The sequence below is a fragment of the Parus major genome, chromosome 1A (genome assembly GCF_001522545.3).
Source record: "Parus major isolate Abel chromosome 1A, Parus_major1.1, whole genome shotgun sequence".
NCBI lineage: Eukaryota > Metazoa > Chordata > Aves > Passeriformes > Paridae > Parus > Parus major.
The window spans coordinates 64,016,290-64,042,570 of NC_031773.1; the positions used below are offsets into that span (position 1 = coordinate 64,016,290).

Consider the following 26,281-nt stretch of genomic DNA (forward strand, 5'->3'; position numbering starts at 1 on the left):
GTATGATAAACTCCACACAGTGTATTTTAAAATATATTTTTAACTAATTACAATAAAAATGACACACTGCCTTCATATAGCATGCAAACTTCAAGAAGAAAAAAACACTCTACAAACAGATGTTGTGACACCTGTGAAATACAGCATGTGTAGCAATCTCACTCTACTTAAATACAGTTGCTCCTAAAATGGCAAACAGCAACTCTTTCCCCATTTGTGAAACTTTCCTGTAATTTAATAATACAGGACAGATTCTGCCAGAACTTCAGGCAGGTACAATGGCAAAAACTCATAGGACCAGATCTCCACAGCCTTCTCCATTCAAAGGAGGTGCACAGGATTTTCTAAGGTTCAGGAGGGCTCCTCTTCAGCACAAGTATCTGCTCCAGCTGCAGAGCATTTGCTGTGTCCAGCAGCTTGCCCACATCTACACCTGGACATTAAGCAGGCCAGGCTGTAAGTAGGGGAGCAAATTTATGGCTCCATCTGTTGTGATAAAGCACAAAAGAGGGATGAACTTTGCTCATCCACGGCATTTCTCGGAGCTGGAGCAGTCAGGTGTGCTGTCCTGCTTTGTACAAACCATAGGCACAGTTTTGCAGAGAAGCATTTTCCTCAGATTCATTAGGGAGACTTCTTTTAAGAAGGGGAGCAATTCACACACTACTGAAATCAACACTACACCCTCACTTGGCCTCAGTGGCTTTGAAGGAAGCCCTGATTATCCAGTATAGCACATATTATGAGACACAGAAGTTCAAAATAACACTTTTGGATGTGTAGCAAGCTTACACATCAAAAAGAATTTAGGGGACAATGACTATTTTTAATTTCTGTTAAAATCAGTTATATAAATTTTGTTCATCCTTTATTACATAGAACATCATAGGCAATGCAATATGGCTCTTTATAATAAATACGTATTCAGTGAAACCATTGTCATCAAACTGTTTGCAAGTATTTGAGGAAAAGGAGCAGCTGTGAAATGAGTCAGAACTCTCTGGCTAAATGTCTCTGAGCTCTGCAGTATTTTCTGTATGTTTCTGAAGTCTGAACATTTCATGTATGGGGGAAAAAATAGGCAACAGAATGTAAAAATATTTAAATAATCAGCTTAAATAGGTCATCTCCCATACCTGACTACCATACTGCCTGACTACCAGCCAGACCTACACAGGAACTTCCTCACTCTTGTGTGGAACCTTGCTAAAGTCAGGGAAATTCCCTCCACAGAAACAAACTTTCAGAGAATTTTACAATGGTTATCAGAAAATGGAATATGCTTAATGTCAGCTGCTCTAACTCCTTGACTGGGCGTAGGGAGGTCTGACAAGCAGCAGATCCATGGAGCTGGGACTGGATGTGCACCAGAGGTGTTCTGCATCACCACAGACATGTTCTACAGGTGTTATGTTAGCATTTCATACACCTTCTGTTCTGTGAAATGCCTGGAATGTTAAACATGCTTCAAAATGGACTGCATTAGGAAAAAGATTGTTCTCCATGAAAAATACACCTCATTTTTCTTGGAGGTGGGATCATGTCTTCTGCTTAGGAAAACTGCAGTACCTGCACTGACAAAATAGTTATTTTTCTATTATCTATTTATCTTGGTATTTTTCTTATATACTACTCTGAATGCTAAAAAGCCACAAAAGCTGGTATTCCAGAATGATGAATGAGAATGAAGAAACACTTGATATTTCAAAGCCTCCACAAATACAGAAATAAAACCAGGGCTAAACACTGGCAGCTCTGTATCTGTTGCATTTGTGATCTTAAGCAAATAAACATTTAAAGAGACATATTTTTAAAAAAAATAAGCTGTGAAAGACATCACAGAACTGTTCTGTGTATTACAAGCTATTAGTTTTGTAGGACTTGAAAGATCAAGCTCCTGTTTTCCTGACATAATCTTTCCATCTCCTGGCTTCCCAGCTGAGCTGCTGCGCTTGCCCCCACTGTATCCCTGAGCTCTCCATGGCAGAGATGAGGACCACCAGATCCTAATGCCCAGAAATCAGGGCAAATCCAGAGACCAGGGAAGGTGAAACCTGTGTGGAAATGGCAAATCTATCTGGTAAGTGAGGTATACTTTATGTAAAACAAATGTTACAGGTACTGTTGCTATCTTACCATGTGTAAAAAGAAAAGTGCAAGGGCTGGATTATCCGGGAAATGAACCCAGCAAGAGGGGATGAAACTGTGACAAATTAGGGATTGGTGTTTATTAGGAAAAGAGCAAAGAGAATGTGTCAGGTTTATTTTCTCTTGGCAGATGAAGACAGCAAGAGTAAAAAGGGGCATAGAACACCTCTCTTACAGTATTTCCTAAACATTCCTCAGTTATCTCCATGCTCCTGGAAGGACTGCATTCATGCAGATCACACAAAAATTAAATGTTAATGACAACTCCCACAAATATTCACTAATTTTAGGATGTTGAGCAATGTACCTTATATCTGAAAGAGCTGAGCTCACCTAACTTGGCTGACATCACCTGGATTTGCCTTAACATCTCTGAACACAAAACTGGACTCTTAAACTGATCACCCTCATCTTTGACTTGATATGTGATGTCCAGCTCTCTAAAACTGCACCTTTCCCACTCCCGCTAAAGCCCTGTGAAAATAAAAACTGGGCACAGTCAGTGATACAGAGAACAGTCAGTATCACAGTTTTCCAGTCTCTCCAGCTAAACACTCAGACATTTCACAAGCAATTATCTGAGTGATATTTTTAATTCTTTTTGGATGGAAAACACCTTTACTACACAGAGGATCTTTAATAAGCTATCTGAATTTAAGTAAAGTGGATTTGGCTTTTTAGTATGTGCAATTCATACAGTGTCACACCTAACCTATGTGACACCACTGAGAAAGTGCTATTTTTTCCAGTTCCTTATAGAAGCTAAGAAAAATTTAATAGAGTCACATCTTCTTTAAAAAATACCATTCCCAATCTCAATCCACTAATACCTTTTTGGGAAAACTGAATTTTCACTCTGAAATGGATGCAGGTCCTTGAAAATTGTTTTTCTTTAAAATAAATAAACTAGCATGCGCAAATCCTATTGCAATTAAGCACCAAGAAGGAATCTCTGTCAGGGTAAGCCTCAACAAGAAACCAAAATTCATTCTGCAGAATGCAACCATGCTAATAATTATAGTTGGCAGAAAATGGCATCTGGCCTTTCTCCTATAAAGCTTTCATTTTAAATTTTAGCCCTTAGTGAGATCAAGCAGCTGACAAGTAGGAGAGAATGAATTAGTGGTCTGGGAGCCAGGAGTAGGTCAAAGCTCCGAATAAGCTAGTGTCACCTGGATTTAGCCAAAAATTCTGTATTTACATAAATGCATCCTTACATCTGCCATCACCACAAACAAGATAAAATTACTTGGGTGTTCATGAAGAAGGAGCTTTATATGATGGCAGACAAGCAAAATACATTCTTTACAAACTGTTCCATTTGTGATGACCACTTTAGAGCCTGCAGCATTTGAAATTGTGGATAACATTGTATGGAAAGCTGGCATGAAACCACTGTTCTCTGTAGTATGTTTATTTTTAAATATTGTTAAAAGCCTAAAATGAATTTCTATTGCAGAACAATGTTCTGGAGTCTGGACTGCATTTGGGGGTTGAGCCAGTGGGCTTGGTTCAACCTGACAGAAAGCCAGCAGAGGCCTCGAAGTCCAAATGCATTAACACAGAGAAATCATTTGTACAGGCATTGCAAACCCAAGCTGCAGTTTGTTTCTGGTTACTTTTGGGGCTTGGGGAGGGTGTGAAGCTATAGACTGCAAGAGCAAGTGTTGTCCCTGACCCTGTTAGCCATTTTTGTGTCTCTGTAAGGGGACCTCCAGGACCTTGCCACTAGTGACACTCTCAGTTATCAAGTTCCCTGTCTCCTTTTAGTGACTGTTTTTCTTAGGTTACCAGTACAGATCCCTGTGCACTCCAACAGCTTTATTATCACCCTGGGATGGGATGCTGTCTCAAGCTGTGTTATGATTTCAGAAGCACACACTTGTGCTTTGTCACAATGACTTTGCCTCTGTTCTGACCAGTTGTTTTCCATCCAGAGCATTCCAATGATGCTACCAAGAGGATTTATACACACACCCAGCCCAGCTTTACATGAGTCTTTACAAAGCAAAGGTGAACCACTGAAAATTGCCATTTCCACACCAGGGCCATTCTGCCCACCTGTGCCTGTGTGCTGAGGGGGCGAAGGCTTTTGGAGCATTGGGGTGAGCGGGCAGCACCATCGACACGGCACTCGCTGGCAAAAGAGAATTCCTCATGAATTCCAGGCTTGAGGCTTGGGGCTCAGACACACAGCACTGCCTGTGCTCAGCTCCACACAACCTTCTCTTTTCTCAGGTGATTGGGGCTCTCCATAGATAGACACTAGTGTGAGTTTTTGTACCTGAGCCTAAAGCTTTCTCTGGTTAAACATTCCTGAGTGGGCTGAAGTGGTGGTAAAGAGCGAGCAGATCTTTGCCAGAGCTCCATGGTGTGTTTGACTCTCTGTGTCCATTATTCATGATGCTGCTGCTAAAGGCCCTAATTTTACATAAACGGAAGTCACAAGAGAACTGTTACAAGGAGCAACCAGGAAAAGCACAGGGAAAGAGTGCCTTGTCAGTCAGCATTAAAAACGCAGTTCAGTATTACATTTTCTGATTGTGAAACCTCTTGGGAGACAAAATATGCAACACATTTTCTCTGAAGAGTAGGAAGCTGAAACTTAAAATCTTGTAGATGGTCTTTAGAATCAATTCCTTCATGTCATGTGCGCAACTCCATTCCAATTCTCCACATATGAAAAATACATAACCTCTTACCTCCAAATTCATCTGCCTTACACTTCCTTTTAGCTCCTATTTAAAATCTACAAATTCTATCTTGGCTATCATGTAAGTTATTGTTTTGTGCCTGCTCAAGGATGACAGACTTCAGAATTTAACATCTGTCATGAAAGCAGCAGATTATACCTTCTCTGAAGTCAGAAACATGCCCATTACTAGTATCACCTGAGAAATACAGCAAGCAGATTTGGTGCAAGTGAAATAATTGATTCCCTTCTCTTATCAACACAAAAGATAAGAGCCATATAAAAGCATCTGTTTTTCTATCTCACAGCATTTGCAGCAAACACTCTGGACAGTATTTCAATACTTTCCTGTTGCAGAAATAAGTTTTAGGCACAGAATCCATGACATGTAAATTAAGATATATTTCACAAGTTATCTTGGTTGTGAAAGTAGGTCATGCATTTAAGGCATTTCTAGACTCTTGATGTAAATATTCTGAAAATATTTTTGTGTGTATAGGAAATTTTAATTATTTATCAGACTTCATTCTCTGGAATGAAGGAACAGATATTTCTAAGAGTCTTCATAGGGTAATAAGTACTACTTTGCAACTTTTACAACCTTATATAGTGCACATTTTGTTCCTAATGGAACTGCATGCTAGGACACCTCAAAAAAGCTAATACAGTAGAAAAAGTTACCTGTGAAGATCCCAGACTGCACAGGTAGGGAGCCTGACTAAACAATACCATGACATTTTCAAACATTTACTAACTTGTATTATTTTGGGACTCCTGGAATTTTCTCAAGACTGGTGCTGGGTATTTGTTCACCTGCCTATGAGGAAGTCATTCCATGAGCAAAGTTAGAAGGAAGAAAAAAAAAAGAGAAGAAAGTTAGAAAGCAAGACAGTCTATGTGTTTGTGATGTGAATTGAATTTCCAGGCCAGAACTTTTATCAGAATAATAAAAAAAACAGAGGCAATTTAACTCAGCACCACTATCAATTTATCCACTAGGTGTCACAAAATAATCATGCAACCAGAGGAAAAGCAATTATATGTAAAATATGTCAGTGTACTACATCAATGAAGTGCTGCTTTGAAACGAAATCTGTGATAAGAGCAGATGCAGGAAAATGTCATGGATCTCATGAATATGCATAAACTGTCAGGAGTGTATGGGAACCTGAGCCATGACACACAAAAGCTGTTGCTAACCATGGTGTATGTCATGTAATGGATTCACATACAAGCATTTTAATGTTTCATTAAAAAAAAGTCTTCCCAAATCCTAAAAGCAGTATTATCAGTCCTCAGAACTGCAAGATTTATGCTTCTTGCTTTTTAATGCTCCAGCTACTGGACAAATACATTGTATCAGATTCTCTACAAATATGTAAAAATCCCTCATGACTACAGAGAAAAAAATGCCAAGAAAACAAGTTCTGAAGGCTAAAACATATGAGGAAGAAAAATATAAATATTTTATTAATATTAGTATAAAATTACCACAAATGCCAAACACTGGAATTGGCAATAACATGTGACAGACACTCCTTAGATCCAGACTGTTCTTCTGGAAGGGCAGGGTAGAAAATAACCACATGGTTCTGGAGCCATTATTTTTCAGAAATTAACCTCTACTGCATAGGCAGTTTTTTTGTTCTTAAATATTTGTAAAGCATTTAAAATTCATAATTACATGTACACCTGCACTCATCCAAAACACTGAGTCCATGAAAGAATTAAGGCTGGGCTGTTGAAATAGGCACCTGGGTTTCCAAAATAGTTCTTTAATAACAGTAACTTTTCCTCAGAGTTGCATAAAATTTTTATGGGCCAAGTGGACCCCAGCATGAATTTATCATTATCTCTACTCACACATAATCCAGACAATTAAAAATGTTGTTATCACTAGCATATACATTATGAAGTAGAACAGGCTGGTTAGGTAAGAAGAGGAAACATATTGAAACATATCCTGGACATTTTTTATCATCTAAACATAACAGTACCAGGGCTCCACATGCTCTGCTGCCAAGTGCCATTGCATAAAGCCAGCCTAAGCAACGTCAAAACCCCTTCCCCCTTGCGAGAAATGCAGTAAAGGAACATATCCCCAACCAGGGCACTGTATGTTTATACTGCAGTTTATATGTTTTATCCTGGCTGTAAAAACCCCAGGCTTTTTCAGGGTGTAAGCAAGCTCATATGACGAAGTTCCGATTTTTTTACATAGTCTTTCTCTGTAAGATGAGCTGTCTAAATGTCAGAGCTGGCCAACATTTTCCAAAGCTTTGAAATATTTTCTTACTTGGTGATCATAGGGAAGCTTTTCTTTCATACAGTTTTCCCTCTTTTTTTTCAGCAACTCAGTTAAATACTTTTTGCTTCCAGGAACACAGGTACAAAGCTGAAAGAAATACGTTTTGTTTGTTTGTTCATTTATTTCCAAAACTAGCATAATTTAATGTGTGTCTGCTAAAGCAGTCTGATGTTGTGAAATACACTTTCAGAAAAACTCAGAACTCTGAAGTTCTCCCCACATTAAAACCTGACTTTAAAGAACTCTCTAGTGATGGCATTTAAGCTGGCAGAATTCAGTCTCTTGAATTCAGTAAGAATTTTGTTATCATGTAGTAAAACTGTGATTTCCCTTTAGGCAGAGCCATACAGAAAAATGCTGAGGTTACATATGATTCATTACATAAACCCCTGACTCTGTGATGCCAGAAGGTGAATGAGCAGATGTACAGTATTATTAATCACACTTAAGGAACTTAATTTGTTCCTTTTTGGTCTTTCAGTGATCCAAATGCAATATTTTTTTTATTCCTTGTTGTGAAAGAATCAAAGAATGACAGAATAATCCATGTTGGAAGGGGACCCTGACAGCATCCAGACAATTTCCTGTTCAAAGCAGGTCTAATTAATCAGGTTGCTGAGGCACACACCCAATTGCATCTTGGATACCTCTAAGAATGGAGAACCCACAACCTCTCTGGGCACCTGTTCCAGCCTTTGACCATTCTTTGGATAAAAGATTTCCCTTGTATCTGTCTGGAATTTCCTTTGTTCCAACTTGTGGCTGTCAGCCCTTGTTCTATTGCTGTGCAGCTCTGAGAAGAGCTGGGCTCCAGCTGTGACCAGCTCCACCGTGTGATCAGGCAGCTGCTGGCAGCACTGCAGGTCTCCCTTCTGTGGTGCCCTTCCCTGCCTGGACAGAGCCAGCTCTCCCAGCTTCTCTGTGCTCACCATGTGGACCAGCTCTGAGGAGCCTGGTGGTGCTGCCTGGGGCAGAGTATGGGAGGTCTCACACTGCTGGGTGTCTCTCTTGCTCCCAAACTGGACACATCACAGATCAGAGGGATGGAGCAGCTCTGCTATGGAGAAAGGCAGAGAAAATTGGGATTGTTCAACTGGGGAAGAGAAGATTTGGGGTGACCTAATTGTCCCAGTACTTGAAGGGAGCCCACAGGAAAGACAGGGAAAGACAACTTATAACAGCCTGAAGTGATAGGACAGGGGGGAATGGCTTCAAACTGACAGAGGACAGGGTTAGATGGGATATTGGGAAGAAATTGTTCCCTGTGAGGGTGGTGACGCCCTGGCACAGGTTGCCCAGATAATCTGTGGCTGCCCCACCCCTGGAAGTGCCCAAACCCAGATTGGATGGGGCTGGGAGCAACCTGGGATAGTGGAAGGCATCCCTGCCCATGGCAGGGGGTTGGAATGAGATGAGCTTTAATGTCCCTCCCAGCCAAACCGTTCTGTGATTCTAAGGCAGTCTCTCCAGAGCTGTGAAGAGGGAGGATCACTGCTCTGAGCCATGTTTTGCTCATGCAGTCACAGCTGCAGTTGGCACATGGCTTGTTAACCTATGCATCAGGACCCCCAGATCCTTTTCTGCAGAGCTGCTTCCTACACAGCTGCCCCCAGCCTGTTACATTATGATCTTGCTGATGACAGTATTTACACAGTATTTGATAATTTCTCAAAATATCAATATTAAAAGGTTTTATCATTTTTCTTTTTTTTGAATTTCATCTACCCTAGGCCTTACTTGGCCTTGAAGTGCCATGAGTAGAACAGCTTTGGAATGTGAATGTGCTTCCTATTAGCTCTTAATGCCATAAATCTAAAATCCTTGATACTACTATTAGAGCAGTGCTTTCACTCAAATCTTAAAAGAAGCTTTAGACAGGATAGTAAGACTCAGCAGCCACACAAGACACTTACTGCTGTGTAGGACAGGCCTGCAAATGCACAAGGATCAGAGGTCCTGCCCTTGTGCATCACTATTTCACTTACAACGGAATAATTTTAAATTACATTAAGAACTATAATCATATTCTACTATCACTTACTTTTTCATACCCTCTGCCACTAGAAATATGCTTGAAGATATCCATCCAGCCCCAAGTCACTATTCTGGGAAAGTTTCCATTTAGATGAGAACATTAATGCTCATAACTACATGATTTTTTTAAGCTTAATTCAATATGAATAACTGGTTCAACTTGGTGTCTGCTGAAGAGTGAGCAGTTGGAAGGAACTGGTTAATCATTGTTTGCCATCTGCTTTGGAGAATCAGCACTACAGAACCTTTTCTGCAGCAAATAAAACCACAATGCACAAAGAGCACTAAAAGAAAATCCTGTTTTCAGCTATGGGGTGTTTTTTAGCGCTCCCTATCAGATTTCTTAGCCAAAAATGAAGGCAGCCCCTTTCAGATATTTGTTGTTCTCTTAGAAAGACTCTGAATTCTCTAATCTTTCCAGTCTGTTTAATTAAAACCAACTCTAAGTTCTTCTGAACAGACAAGCCAGGACTTAAAACACTATATTGAGTCAAAAAGCTCATTTGCCTCCTTACAGAAAAACATCAACATGAAAAAATAAAATCATTTGACTATCTGTGCTGCTTTCTTGGCTCATCTTCCCCATCTGGTACATCTGACAAATGCTGTGTCATACTTGGAGAGGGAATGAAATTTCCATTTTTAGATTTTGGAATCCAGGAGTTCCTAAAAAAAAATCATTTACTTCAAAATGAGGAAAAATATATGTGAATGATGTAAAAATCTTCCACTTAAACACAAAAAAATTGGTGGGAAAAGGCACTTCCTAAACTGAGGTTTTCTTAAAATACACATTCCTAACAAGTGGCAAAAAATACCAGAAGAAATGCTGAGCATGAGAAAATAAGTACTGCTAGGCTCACTCTGCTATCAAAGATCTAGCTGGGGGTCATAATTTAGGTTATTCAAGTCCTTTTTTCAAGATTGATTAAAGTTCAATTTAGAAACATCAACAGGAAGCCCAGGCTCCAAAGTTCCTAATATTGAGATAGCCAAGGACTGCAGTCTTTCAGCAGAAAATCAAAACGTGTTCCTCTAGGCCTTGCAAATACTGAGCTCTCAGTGTATTCAGTCATTAAAAAAACCTGTCAGTGAAAAATATTTTTCCTTTAAAAAGTTCTTAAAACAAACAATGGGAAATGGTCCCTCTGACTTCTTGCTCCAGCCATAAATTTCAGTCATCCTCCTTTTCTCTGCAGATCTCCTGGGGTATTGAATCATGGAATCACACAATGATTAAGGTTGGAAGGGACCTCAAAGATCATCCAGTTCCAGCTGCTGCCATGGGCAGGGACACCTTCCATTAGCCCGAGTCACTTCAAGCTCTGTCCAGTTTGGCCTTGGACACTTCCAGAGATGAGGCAGCCACAGCTTCTCTGGGCAGCCTGTGCCAGGGCCTCACCAGCCTCACAGGAAAGGATTTCTTTCTAATGTTCAATCCAAACCTACTCTCTGGCAGTGGGAAGCCATTCCTCATTGTCCTGTCACTCCAGGCCCTTATCCAAAGTCCCTCTCCAGCTCTCTTGGAGACCCTTTGGCACTGGAAGGGGCTCTAAGGTCTCCCCAGAGCTTTCTCTTGGAGTTGTTTTATCTAATGACTGGGGAGACCTACTGTTGCAGATTCCTGAGACTTGACAGTTGTTTGCTATTTGAGATAACTGGTACCAACAGAGGTCTTAAAAAGAGATTATCCAGTAAGGCTTTGGAGACTTTAGGGTTCCAGACCCGGTATGGTCTAATGAGCACAACAGAACTCTCTGACAGTCCTATTGGGATTTTCCCTCTGTTACAGCTGGCAGTAAGAGAAAGAAAGATTTAATTAACACAGAAGAGCTGCATTGCTTTCCAAGTACTCAGCAAAAAAATCTTTGGAACAGGAGAGTGAGCAAGGTGGGAGAGAGGAAGATCCTTTGGGTATGCAAAAATTTGAGTGAGCTGGATTAATTTACCAACTGGACCACATATTTATTTCATAATCTTGAGCAAATACTTGGATTAAGTTCTCAGAAAAATAAGATCAGTTCTTCTGGCTTCTTTAGATACTAAAAACAGACTTTTCAAGGGGAAACTCAGCTGTCAGTCTCACTGAAAATGCTACAAACTGACCCGTACTGAAGGCTTTTAAAGATCTACCCCTATCTGTTAATGTTATACATCTTAAAATATTCACAGCTGTGCTTCACTTCCACACCTCTAAAATATTGTGTTCTTCCTCTGTGTGCTGAGGAGAACAAATTTGTAATGTCCATGAACCAGCTTTGAGACTCTTCAGTGCTAAGATCATTTAGGGTACATGGACTGACACAGGGACCACCTCCTACTTCTGGCTTTGACAAGAAGGGAACTGTGATTCTGTAACCCCCAAAGTCATGATCACAAGAGCCACAGATGCCAGGACAGGTTGCTTGAAATTCAGTGAGGAATCTGGCCTTTAGTTATGGGAATGAGGAGGGCACTTTTCACTCCTCTTAACAGGGACAAGTGCCCCTTTTAGCACGTGTCTGTATTAACTGTTTGCTATGAAGGCTATTAGACAGTACCTCATTATAAGGCAGAGATGCTTAGATCAAGACCAGACCTTCCTTTCTAGATTCAGCAATGTTCTTTGACATCTACAGGATACTTAACCAAACAATTGAGATGCTGGTTTTGAGAGATGAAAACTATGTCAAAACAGACATCTAGTGTATCTTCAGAGTAGTGTATCTAGTGTAGTCTTAAATGTGTCTTAAAATACCCTGCATTTACCATAAAGTCTCTAGCTTGCTTAAAATTTAACTAAAACACTGGACTTGGATGCAGTAGGATTAATGGGCCCACTCAACACCAAACTCCTGGCATTCCAGATCACCCTCATAGCATTTCCTCAGAAGGAACACAAGTGTTTCTTGAAATTATTATTCTGGAATAATTTGCATCTCATTAAGGTGAGATTAGTAAGGTGAAGACAAATACCTGCAAAAGTTCTCTCTTTGATCACTCAGCTGGATCCAGCAGAAGTTGAAAGTCAAAGGCCTTGCCAACAGAATTTCACACAACTGATTCCACATTATGCAGCTGTTTCTTCTGAGAAAGACCTGTCAGGAAGACGCATCAATAGTTTTTTCTGCAGGCATGAAAGAGCAGAAGAAAACAAATTAATAATGTTAGAGTATCACCCTTAAGCTGGGCAGGGATCAGTATCATCCTTAAGCTGGAAACAATAAAACATCTCATGTGGGCAAGTACTTCAAGCCTATATCTATGTCAAGACACAGTTATATAGGGCTGCATTCTTGTAGAAACAAGCCAAGACAGACATAAGAAGTCTATACTCTGAATTTTTCCTATGGGTATCTCCACAGGAATGTCTTTGGTTGAGGATCATGTATTTTTATATATATATATATATATATATATCCCATAAAAATCAGCAGCCTTTCTCTAGTATTCAACTCATCATTGACACTCCCCACTTTGCCACATCAACATTTTATTTGAAGTATCAGTCATAGCATCCCATCAAAATTTAATAGCCACTTTCTATAATTGAAGCATATTAAGTCTTGGTTTCACCTATGCTAATGTTTATCTTTCTCCATCTTTTAAAATTCTAATGATATTAAAAATACAACACCTTTCTACAGCATGACTCAGAGTTGCGTAATATTTCTTTCTTCAGCTCATGGGAAAGGAAAGAGATACAAGCAAAGGCAGAATTCTCTATCCAAGTCTATAGCTTTATACTGAATCCTGAGTGTCAAACCAACAGGGCTTTTAAGAAGAATGTCAACAACTGTAACAGTTACATAAGACATAGTTAGAAAAATACTTTGCAAGGAAAAATGACAGTTTCTGTCACTTGAGAAGATGATTTATACTTCAGCTTTAGAATGCAAGCATGTGACCTGACATTTACTAAAGAAATCAAAGAGATGTTGAGAAAGATTACAAAAGGCAAAGCACTGATTGCCCTCTACCAGCAGCTCCTCTCTGTACTACAGAAAGATCTGCATAGTCTTCCTCTCAACATTATGCAAAAAAATAGAAAGGGAGGTTGCAACAACAGCTCTCCCTGTTGTCACGTTGTGCTGACTTGCTCCAGTTACGAAGGCCATCTGGCACTGCCTTTGTGCCTTGTGTCTCATGTTGTTCTTTATGGACAAGAAGGATTCACAGGTCACATCAGTTGTGTTTTAAGTTTCTTTGCAAGATAATGTGATGGTTGAAACTGTGCATAAAGAGTGTATAGCTGTTGATAACAGAACATGGTGAAAAGGATATCAGGTGCAGGGGTGTCCAAATAGGAAAGATAGCAGTCAGGTGAGCTGGGCTTCCTTACTGGTTCTATTATATGCTTCCTGTAGGACTTGGTTACATAAGCCCCTTGGTGCTCAGTTTCATCACTTGTTAAATGGAGATCATAATTCCCTATCTCACAGTGATACTGTGAGGCTTATTCATTAATGGGTTCAACTCAATGCTAGGCAGATGGTCAATACAAACTTTATGCATTGCTGAAGTAAAATTTAACCTCAGGACTTAAGTGGCATATAGCCTTGTGCTGGTCTCTGAACAGTCATTGGGTAAATATTAAGCATTCACTTTACTAAAAATATTTGAGAGGTGAGAGTTTTTAATAGCATTGATTTTCCATCCCTTAAGTTACAAATTTTCAGGGTGACAAATGTATAAGGGCAGATTCTTCAAATGCAGTGCAAAACAGGTAGTAAGTGCATCTCCTTGTGATGGTAATAAACGAGGAAGAGAAAATGGTAACACTGCTGAACCAAGCATACAGTGATTTAAATGAGTCCATGAAACAAGCGCCTTAAGTTTCAAGAATGACCACTGATAGTATCTGAAGGGATTTCAGTTTAGTGTTGAGAGAAGGGTTGTTTTTACTGGCCTCAGCCAAAAAAATAATTAATTGAATGTGATTGCCATTTACCTACAGAAACACAGCTACAGTTCAGCAGAGTAATGAGTTAAAAGGTGCATCTCCAAGATATTTATAACCATATAAATATTTGCTTTGCTTACTGAAGCAATCACACAGAAGAAAAAAGTTCTTTCCCAAACATCTTCTTCAAGATTTCTGAGGACTATTTTTAAACTTTATTGCCACAAGTAATGTACCATGAAGACCTAAGCACCAGCAAGAAATTAATCTCCAGTGTGATTACTATGCATACCTTGTAATTTCCTCTGCAGAGATGACCAATCTTCACTTCTTTTGTTTTTAACTCGGTTCCCTAGTAAGTCATTCTTTCTGTTTCTAAAGAAGGAGAAAGAAAGAAAAAAAAGTATTATCCTTATGATGGAAAAAGTGAGGAACAGAAATACAGGTATTAAATACAGCCTTCCAAAGTCTTTTCTGAAACACATTCTGAGGAATGTGTTTCAAAAGAAGGCCAGTGTCCCACTGCAAACTTATTTTGGAAGCCTTAATTGAGGGTAAGTAGGGCATGAATGGCACTTTGCAGAGGGATCACTTTACCCTCAGGGAAGCACCAGGACAAGATTCCTGAGACCAGTCAATAGCTGCAAACCTTGAAAGCTTTGAGTAAAAAAAGTCTCCTCTAATTTCACAGCCAAGTGAGCTTAAAGAAAAGTTACCAGTTAAATTATTTCAACCTTTACCCCATAATACCACCCTTGTTTTCAGACCTTTAAAATTACTATACCAATCACTAGTAGAAAGATTAATTGTGGTCAGATTATTTGACCAATCATGAACATAAGGTATTAATCACTCCGAAAATGTAGTATTCAGCAATTCAGTCTCAGTAGCCAAGGACACTAACATTTTTGATAATGCATTTGTGTCAGTAATATCTTTACATATGCTTTGTAATTATAGTCAAATACAGAAACCACCATCTCATACAAAAATACATACAGTATGGTGCAATAACAGTTCCTGGTTTCTTGCATTGTGATGGTGATAGAACTATGTGGAACATAAAAAAACCACTGTCATGTCCCCACTATGAGAAGGGGAGAGGAGCTGAGATTCACAGATCCCCTCAGTGTGGATTAAGGTGAGATAACATTCAAAGATCACAATAAACAACTTTAATAGCACAAATATAATAAAAATGATGACCCTGTCAACAACTATATCCACATAAGCTTTGCAGAAACACCAAATTTAGTGGAAGAAATAATCAGTAAATATTAGCCCTCTCAGCAATTACATCCACTTAAACTGTGCAGGAAGGCCACTTATAATGGAACAAGTATTCAGTGAATGTTATCCCTCTCACAAGTGAGACTGACCCTGAAATGGGCTCAAGGGCATAGTGCTGATAACTCCAAAGTTGTGGGTTCCATCCCTGTCCCACCTCTGGAACTTTCCCTTTGGGTGCTGTCTGAACTCACAGTGCAATTACCTGGGCCTCATCCCTTGCACACTTCACATAAATTACTCTGGGTCATTCCAAAGAAGTGATGCTGTGATTGTTCTCTCTCTCATCACAAGCTAAATCTATTCACTTCCTACTGCTTCAACTTTTTTCCAGCTAATTCTGCTTCTGCTTCATGAAGAAAGGTTACTTTTCATCACAACATACTCAAAATCTGTATATATGTGACAGTCCATTCCAAGTCAGCCTTGGAATACTGCTTTTCTCCAACAAAGGACACCTCCCATTTTGGAATTTCTCAGTCTTTGACCAACATAATATCCATGAGCTTCACAACTCCTTTTGAATGTTACGCCCTCAACCTCACAGGAGGAAATATACTGCCTTTGTTTTAAGAACAGAAAGGTAGAGACAGGGAGAGCATACAGCTCACTTTACTATCCCATTTAAGGTTATAGGATGGTACAGTGTCTAGATACAGACAGGGTCCTTCAGAGAGAAATCTGCAGTACATCTCTAACATATATACCCTGAACCAACCCCTTAGGAGCCTCTCCTTTCTCTCTCCATAGCAGCAGCTTAGGAATAACAATTACCTACACATGCATCTAAATTAGATCTAAATGCAAGTGAATATTCTCCTCACTACCAAGTCTGAGAGCAAAGTCCTATAAAGACTTAAGCATCCTAAAAATCCTAGGATTGGGTTACCCACCGTGAGATGATCCCTGGCCTTGGCATGAAAGGCAGTAAGACATCAGAGTTCACCACACAATCTGCAAGAAGTAACAGTCTGGTTTATCTTTCTCAAAGCCACTGCTTTATTTTGCTTTAGTGGTCAGAGACCACCTCCTCTTCCTCAGCTCTGTAGGTGATGTAATGCTTTGCTCTCTATTTAACTCACTCTGAAATGTGCCAGTACATCTGTGTACCATTCTGAACAGCTGAAAGAATTTATTTTAAATTGTCACTCAGTTTATTAATAAAGAAGAAAAATGCATGTGTATATTTTTCCTTGAAACAGAATATAGGTACTGTACAAAAATGTACATGAAAATCATCTTTAGCCTCAGTCAGACATCTGGCCAATGGGAACCTACAAGCAAAAAAAAAAGTCCAGACACAATATGAGATAGAAATGGTACAGATAAAGAAACTCTTCAAAGTTGACAGCCTTAAGGCTGTAAAAAGAGTATGTGTTGATACAGTGCCACATAGAGATTTTATAGATATGGTTTTCAGACTTTTCCATTATGACAGTAGGCCACAATCCTGCAGGTGTTCAGACATTAAGGACTTCATTTAGTCATGTCAGTGTTTTCATGACTGGGTCTTACTAAATTTATTCTCCAGAGCGTTAATAAGAAAGCCCTCTCTCTTAGACTGGCTATAGAAGAGCAACAGTTGCCAGATATATTGCTACTGAAACATGAGAATCATATTAAACTTGCATCCTGAAATGCACAATGCTTGTACTCCAGGGCCTTCAAGGGCTCAGTGAAATGTGGAACTCAAATTAAAGATATGTTTATGTATGGGTCTGAGTGGGGACATTATTGAATATCAGGGATATTGTTCCCAAACAACAAACAGGATCTTCTTTAGCAAGAACTATATTTTAACACTGTCAGTAAAAGCAGAAGGAGGTGAATAGCAGGAGCATGTTAACTGTGGTCTTTGAGGCAGCTAAGTGACCCAGTTTGAGTCAGAGAACTAATGACAGTGCTGGTCTAGTAAAGAGCGTGGAATTACCTTTGTATTTGATATCTACACACTGAGACAGTTAAGCTTAAATCTGCATCTAGTTTTGGCCCAGAATCACCAGAGCTGGTGGTTCCTCAATAATGCAGTGGACCAAAAAAGGTGCTAATGATAATCTCAGCCATTAATGGCAGACACTGGAAATGACTGCACTTGGTTTAGCTTAACCTGGGTTTGTACTTTTGAAGGCAAACAGCGTAAGCTACCGTTTACCATGGCAGGTTGCAATACAACAGGATTACTGTTCTAACTTATGATTGTTGAAACTGTATTCTTACACATCATGACGTACTGAACACCAAATGTTGTAGAACTGACACTTGGTGTCTGCTAAAATGGAAAAGCCCCAGTTCACTGCAGAGCAATGCAGGATGTTTCATTTGTGGGAAGAAAGGAGAAATTATCCTTCTAATTGATTAACCTCCCCATCCCAACAACATGACTGACTGGAACCCCATGACACCACTGATCCCATTTTAGGAAAGTGTTGGCTATTAACCTTTTCTGGAATACTTCATATTTGCCAATGACATCCTAAGTGTAATAACTACAGTTATTTCCTGTCCCCATAAGCTCTACAGCCTGACTGCAAGTTTACTAAAACACTTTTGTGCAAAATGCAAATTTTTGTGATGTGATGCCACTTCAACTAACAACAGAAAATAACTTCTACAGTCCAAGTCCTCAAAACACAGAATCACATAATATGTTGAGTTGAAGGGACCCATCAGGATCATCAAGTCCAACACCTACAAAGATTAAAGAAATGGGGTTTATGCTGAAATAACGAAAACAAGTCAGGTAAATCAAATCCATTATTGAAATAAGTTGGTTACTAAAGTTATTAAGAGTAAATTAGTCATTAATTGCATTTGAACACTCTTGTGCTTACTATCACTGAAGATGAGTGCCCTTACAAATAGATTATTTGCAAATAGGTGGAACCTGTGGACTTAGTCCCAGACTTCTCTGGTATTTGTGCTGTGCTGGTCCCTATGCCCAATATGTAATTGTGTATCCAGCCATACTAACCCAGGCTTTTGCTTAAGAATTCTCTGACCTGTTCCACCTACAGTCCAGGGGGATTTTCCATTTGCAGTGACTGAGTTCATCAACCACTTCTGCCTATTTATTCCATATACTTAGCACTTGTATGTTTTCCATAAGCACAGACTACTAATTGCTGCTGGAAACAACACAGTAGGCCAGACAGACCCTTCTCTGGTCCAGAATTCTTACATTCTTAGGATTTTTAACTGAGGAGACTGTTTCTCTCAAAGTTTTAATATTCATGCATATTGAAATTGCTACATGCTTCTCAGGCTAAAATTCACAATCAAATGCAACATGATATGGGCAGGAAGAACATCACTGCAGACAGAGAAGTGTCGAAACTGAAGTAGAGCTAAAGGAGTTCCTTCAGAGTCTCTGATTCACTGCAGCTCGTTGCCACTAGAACTGCAGCCTCCTCTTAGCTATCAATACCTGGTACTAGGACTCATACCTTACCAGAAATTTCCATGGTAAACTTTTACAAACAAAAACAAAATTCAGACATTATCAAGAAGGTGTTGCGAGAGCAATTATGAAAACTGTGAAAGCAACAGCAGATGTACCTGCTTGCAGATATATCAATCCATTCATAGTGTAACAGGAGCCACACAATTACAGGGATGGTGTTCCCTGGAAACCAGGTAAGAGCAGGTAAGAGCACCTGAGGCCCCTCAGGACCTGCTTGGGGGAACAGCATACTTTCCTTAAGAGCTTACTGGTCTTTTACACAAAATATGGCATGGGCTAGAAGAAGTATTGGCATGCAGTTCCCAATGTGTTTTTCAGGAAAACCAAGCGAGGTGGCCAGAAAATATACAGCTTACTGGATATGTGAAGTTTCTGTGCCTCTGCTGAATCAGCAGTGGTGTCTGATAATGGTTTTGATCCTTCTTTTTTTTGTCTTTAACAAGGAAGACATATAACTCTTGACATAAACTATGTTGTAGAATGTGCTGAACAAATATTTCATCAAAGGGGAAAAGTTTATCTTAGAGTCATTTTGCTGCTGAATGATTTATTAGAACTCAGAGCCAAAACAGGTAAAAGCCCTAAGGATGCTGTAACTTTCTAATAATTCAACTCCAAGAAGAGTCAAACACTGCCTACAGGAGGGCTGGGGCTTGCTAGGAAGCAGAGTCTTGTAAAACAAATAGAGATTTCCTACACATGTCAATGCAATTCTCTGCATCAATACCTGAAAAAGGAGCAGGTGTTAAAAAATGCACACTTAAAGCCATGACTAATGAGGATACTTCTGTATCACAAAGTCTGGATTAGCCAGTGAATCTTTCAGACAATCTAAGTTGAAAAATAGCATTTGGCAAGGTCCACTGACATCTGCCACCACTTTCTTTAGCCTCCTGCATTCCCCGAAGGTACCGCCTTCGAGCTGGCCTGCAGTACCACAGCACAGCAACTGCAGACAGCAGGGAATGCAGACAGACATGCAAAGTGTTTAAAATACGAAACACAGGCTCTGTTCTGGGGGCTGGTACAACAGGTGTATATATATATATTGGGAGATCATATTAATGAGGCTTCTGTTACACATGTTCAGGGCGGCCGACAGCCTTTTCAGAAGTAGATGGGTATTTTGGTTAAAGTCAGACAGAGTAACCTCATAGTAACCTCTAGTCTGGCTCACAGCCATAGGGAGGACTCTGAAGGACTGTCCCTTGGTGCTGCATTGATTAGATTTCTTCCCATAATACATCCAGTGTTTTTGCTCAGTAAACCTTACTAACAACTGAATCAAGAATAAAGACTGAGAGGGGAAATAAAAGCTGATCTCCATGTGAAAACAGGCCATAAAATTAACAAGGTTCTCAGCATCAAGTAATTCTGTCTGCTCTATTGTGGCCAGAAAGTGAGAGCCTTTAAAATACATATGCAAGCAAGTACAGGAAGAAAAAAAACCCCACCCACCCAAACCAAACTGAACCGAACCAAACCAAACCCAAAATCAACCCCCCAAAAAAACTCCAAAACCTGAAACAAACAAAACCCCCCTCAAACCCAAAATAACCCCAACTAAACACCCCTCACCACCCAAATTTGTACAGCAAATCAAGTATTTAAAGATATTACACTTAAGAAATCTAAAAGCTTAACTTCCCCCCCTACATTTAATTATTCCCTTGTATTTTAAATATTTTTCTTGTATTTCCATATATTATACATGCATAAATTTTAGATACCAGCTTTGCTGGCAAACACACATTTTCCCCAGTCTTTTATTGTGCTGTGGAAGTGCTAATATACAATTCTTCTAATTTCTGTCTTGTAGCATCAACAGTGCATAGAAAGCACCTTTACAGAAGCATACAAAAAAAGCCATACACTCTTAAATAAAATGTGGATGATATCCTGGATCATACCAAATCTACAGAGCAGTAATTTTTCCTCCAAGAACATATGGGGGTATGATAATCCCAGAACACTTTCTAATCTAGATATTTGATATGGAGAGTGCCCTATTATGGATCAGCAATATTTTTTTTTGATAGAATGATCCTTCATTACTGAAGGAAACCACTTTTTCTGAAACCACATTACTGAAAAGGAAACCAAACCCCAAATCATTGTCATTGGAAAGACAACTGTAACACTGAACATTCCAAATGAACAGCCCATTCCTTTAACAAAGGAAAACCACTTTCTATCAATAATGAATCATCTAGGCTCTGAATAACAATTACAGCATTCACTACTTGGTAATTCATGTAAGAAAAACTACGATCTTTCTAACACAAACATAACCTACTACCAAGCACTAGAATTGAAAGGATGTCATGACTTCAGCTATCCACACTGCATGGTAACCAGTGAAGTAAGCATACTTAAGTATTTTGCAACATCTAGAGTAAGATGGGAACATAATACATTGGGCTGCTTTAATAAGGCATGTGTGAATACACAAATAACTCATTTCTATCTTGTCTAATAACACATGCTCTCAGGAAGGACTGTCCCCCCAGAATGATCAATCTAGATATGAAGACAAGTATGGTGTGCAACATAATTTTTAAAGATCTACAGCTGTAGCAGGATACCAGACTAAATATTAAGTACATCTATTCATGTTATCACAACTGTGCCTAATAAATTAGAAGCAAAAATACTCTTCTTTCTACATGGAACAGGTGTCTAATATCAAAGGGAAACAATAATAAGTACCTTAAAATACTGTCATTTGTTTGAGGTTTTCTCCCTGAGATCTTTTAAATGAATGACTCTGGTAAAATAATTTTAAGAAGCAATAACAAGGCACAAAATAGCCACATGAAAACTCAGCACCACAAGAAACCTAACACAGCTGATGTTGAATGTTAGCAAGTCTTTTTATTTCTGGAAACATGGGCACTGCAAGTTTTACAATTTTGTTTAAAAAGCTGGTATGACAGCTTCTGAACCTCTGCTGTTAACTATGGTAAAGGAATGAAAGCTGTCATGCATCTGGCACTAGCATGTATTCCTACTGCCCTAGGGGTATCCAAACACTACGCAAATCAAGGGCTTGTGAACTACTTGCAAAAACTTGCCATTTATGTGCAGAGGAGAAAGGCCTTACTTCAAAATAATAAAAAAATTCAATTAGAAAAATTAATCTCAAGAAATTAATGAAAAAATATAAGATTTTTCATGGAGGTTCTTAATGTGTTTTGGAGCTTAAACCAATTGTGTTTTATCTGTATCTATCTATATATCTATCATATATTTTGCACAAATGGTGCTTCAAATATTGAAATATAACTTAAGTTTTTTCTGTGCCATGCCCTTCCTACATCCAACATCTACTTTTCAGAAAGGGTCAGAATAGAATCAGATATTTGATAATTCTCTGCTGTGGCACTCTGTCTGTGACCACTCAAGCAAGAAATGCGTGGAACAGCAGAATAAATTCAACATGCACTAACAAACCCTGTAAGAGGATCTTTCATTTGTGCCATATAAGTATAGTGAACTAAACCCATATATACTTAAAAACATATCTGACATAAAAATGTGCAATGATTTACAAAAGCATATGTATCATCATAATTTACAAAAGCACGTGTATCATGTAACATCAAAATGAAACACATAATGGGAGGAGACCTAGTGGACCAGACAAACAAAAAGACAAAACACAATCCCGCTTTAGTGCTACTTCAAAAAACATCCCTTCAGATACTAAGATATCAAGGAAAATGATTTAAAGAAGTCTTGGCTCAAATATGCTGCTTGCTGGGACAGCTGTCCCTAGGAAGAATGCTCTCACATCTGCAAATAACAAATTACTGTATCACTGCTGTGAATGCATAAGGTTAGGAAGGACTATTGTACTTTCAAGGCAATTATTTTGAATTACTGGAAAAACACTTATTAATCCCCTAAGGAAGCCAGATTTCAGACATCATATGAAGAAAGCTCTTCTGGAAGAAGAAAGTAAACCTTATTAACTCCTAGTTACACCTTCAGAGAATTAAAAAGAAATCCAGATGTATTAACTCTGTAACCTATGATCTGTGTCCAGATCATCTGTGCTTTTGGCTCCAATTTTACCTCAACTGAATTTGCTTTCATTGAATTATTTTTTGTTATACAAATACCTATTTATTGAGGCTACTGTTCAACTGAAACCAAAAATCTCTTTCAAAACTTCCCCCTTTATTTATCTTGGGGCAATGGTTGAAGAATGGTTGAAATTAATTCATAACTTCTTGGTACAATATAGTGGTCCTACCAGCTTCATGACTGAAAACAGTTTCTGGCTGATCCTATATAAAAAAGCAAAGCCCATGATCAATAAAAGATTGAGGGTCAGTCTAAGAAAAAAAAGTGACCCATGAAAAAACTCACTTATGAGAAAACCCACGTGGAAGTAAAGGTATGCTCTCACTGTAGCTGGTTATTTGCTAGAATATGGTGCTGACACTTTTATATTCAAGTTGTGTTAAAAATCCTCTCATTTAATATGCGGTTAACATGTCTGAATTATGTATTTCACCATATGTATTTTTTATCACCATCAACAGTAACAGGTATATTTGCAGCACACTGGAGGAACTTCAAAGTCATTTATAAGCACTAATGATAAGGAAGCATTAATCCTGATTTTGCAGATGAGAAACAGATGTACAAGACTCTCTTGTGTTTTTGTGTGAATCACTGCAGCAGAGGCAGAAACTGAACTTGAATTACCTACAACCTCCATCACCTCTACATGAACAGCTTTCTGAAAAAGCATGGTCGACATGGGACACCTTCTTGAGAAATAAACAGAAAGGAGCAATTTATACTGTAATCCTCTTAAAAAGCAGTACACAACACCCACCTCAAATCCCAAAACCAAACCCCAAGAACAAAACAGCACATGCTGTATTTTTAGAGAACTTTAGTCAGGCGGGGCAGTTTCTCTGTCTCTCCTTGCTCAGTTCATGACAGCGATCACTGCCTGCTAATCAGTCTTATTTGGAGGATTTACTCCTTGTTATGTAATTCCAGATATTTCTTGCAGTACTGAGCTTTTACTGTATTTAGATGGGTAAGAAAGGAAGAATGACTCTACAGAAGGGGTTTCAGATGCTTTATTTTTACAGCCGAACACATAGTTTTCTGAAGTGTTTGGCATTAAGGGTGCAATGTATTAAAATGATTGATTGATTGCATTTTAAAAATAGAAGTACTGTTCTGATACTGGGATTAACTATTATTATTAAGATATGGCAGAATTTAAAACAGCTTTGAATTTGCACCCTCCTGTGAATGTAAAGTGCCCTTCCCCATCCCCCTTGCCCACGTTACACACAAACCAGAGTATTTCATAGAGCAACAGAGCAAATGCCTCTCACTTTTCTCCTCACATGGCCAATACTAGGACTACAGGAACAACTCCACAGTGCCCCTTCAATTTCTCTAACGCATTTTTAGTTTTCTTTCAGCATATTTGTAAGCTATCCTGATGCCTTTTTTTCCCTGAACAATGTTATGTGTTGCTCTATGAGAGAAGCTTAATTACAGCTATTTTGAAGGTTCTTATTTTTAAATATCCTGTACTTTTTTTATCAAATCTTGGTTATTAAAGGGGCTGCAAATAATATTTGGAATAAATGACTGTGCTGGATTTGGCTGTGGTAGTGTTAAATTTCTTCCCAGTAGCTGGTAGTGGCTGTGTTTTGGATTTGTGCTGGAATAGTGTTGATAACACAGGGATGTTTTAGTTACTGCTGAGCAGGGAATGCACAGAGCCAAGGCCTTTTCTGCTCCTCTCTCACCCCACCAGTGAGGGCCTGGGAGGCACAAGGCATTGGGAGGATACACATCCAGAACAGCTGATCCCAACTGGCCACAGGGACATCCCAGACTATACAGTGTCACTCCAGCATACGATGTTGTGGGGAGAAGGAAGGGGGAGACATTTGGAGTGATGGTGTTTGTTTTCCCAAGAGACTCTGATGGAGTCTGGCTTTCCTGGGATGGCTGAGCACCTGCCTGTCCAAGGGAAGTGGGGAATGAATCCCTTGTTTTGCTTTGTTTAGGCACACACTTTTGCTTTATCTTTTAGTCTTTACCTCATCCCATGAGTTTTCTCACTTCTACCCTTCCGATTCTCTGCCCAGACCCATGGCAGGGGAGGGAGCAGGGCTGAGCTGCCACCTGGGGCTAAACCACAATAATGCTGTAATTTGGTGGCCCAGTACAGTGCAAGCAGGTTCTGACTCAGAGCTGGGTGAGCAACTGCAGCTACAGGGAGACCCTGCCAGCAGCACGTTCGTGCCAATAGAAAAGAACAGTTGATGGCATCTACCCAAGGTCAGATCCTCAAATTTGGGAATCTGTTTTCTTCCAGACACTGTAAAGTCACTTGTTTAAACGCAGTCAGTCGGCAACAATTAAACGCCTAAACAAAACATGCAGATTTGGTGCTCCTTTTGAAATCTCCCCCATGCCATGCTGTTTATTTTCTACTTCTCACAGTCTTAATTATCCAACAATCAGGCTACAAAATGGCGGTGGGAGTGAGGCAGACATTTTGTAACTGTCTCATTGAACAGGACAACGGGAACACACTGAGGGAAGGGCAGTCACCCAAGGGGACAAAAGGAGCATGCAGCTCTATGATGGCCCAGCTTTAAAGCAAATCTTTTATCTTATTTTATAGCAAAGTTGAAGCCAAATGGCTCTGAGGAGCCACCTGACAGCATCTGGCCACTGAGCAGGCAAAAATACAGTCCAGGGCAGCCCTTTCCCAGCCATTTCACTGCGGCGAGCACAGCTCACCACCCATCTGAGCTGAGACTCTTCTCTGGGAGCCACATGGACTCAGGACCACCCATTGACACTGACTCAGTCTCTGTAATCTTAACCACATTCTTCCCTTGAAAGTCCAGACGCCAGTGTTTCCTAGTACAGCCCCAGGAACTTCACAGTCTTCTGCATAGCTCTGAAAGCACTTCCAAAATAAGCAGAAAATGGACACTTGAAGAATGGAGCCTACACCTCCATCTTTGCAAGTGACTTTTGATTCAAATTTCACTGTCTTATGTGTAATAAGCCAGGGACAGCTAAAGCTGAACAAAGTAACACCAGAGCTGATAAAAACAAAAAAGCACCAATAATTAATAAGCACATTTTTTCTTCAACTGTGTGTCCACCAGTCTCCTTGTAAAAGTATTACCTGATAGATCCTAAGAAACATATATGCAAATCTTCAGGAAAAACTGCAAAGCACATCTTCTACTCATTAAAGATATAGGCACTGCCAAATTACTGGTTTAGAGATTTCAATATTTCACATTGTTTTCCTGAGAGAAGAAGAAAACATAAAAACATAAAGCACCTAAAAAAAACCAAAACCAAACCCTACAGCTTTCTAACACAGAACAACTATGGTATAAATAAAAAATGGCTGAGAGGATTTTGCTTATTTTTTTTTGACACAGAATAAACAAAGCA

The 26,281-nt window shown here is 39.3% G+C and overlaps 2 long non-coding RNA genes across 6 annotated transcripts in view; one reads left to right on the top strand and one right to left on the bottom strand.

The window, feature by feature from the left end:
- Positions 1-26,281, bottom strand: part of LOC107204348 — a 119,467-nt gene that overhangs the window by 4,850 nt on the left and 88,336 nt on the right. For 2 of the 5 annotated variants that reach the window (XR_001521554.3, XR_001521552.3), the window contains 3 exons: positions 14,357-14,439; positions 12,138-12,288; positions 2,074-8,205 (listed from right to left, as the gene is read on the bottom strand). This is a non-coding gene — a long non-coding RNA (uncharacterized LOC107204348). Of the gene's footprint in view, positions 1-2,073; positions 8,206-12,137; positions 12,289-14,356; positions 14,440-26,281 lie in introns of those variants that run through there. The other 3 variants (XR_004497704.1, XR_004497703.1, XR_004497705.1) reach the window with 3 other exon arrangements.
- On the top strand, positions 1,997-24,449 carry LOC107204350. Its single transcript, XR_001521559.3, has 2 exons — positions 1,997-2,080; positions 23,449-24,449. It is a non-coding gene; the product is annotated as an uncharacterized LOC107204350 (long non-coding RNA).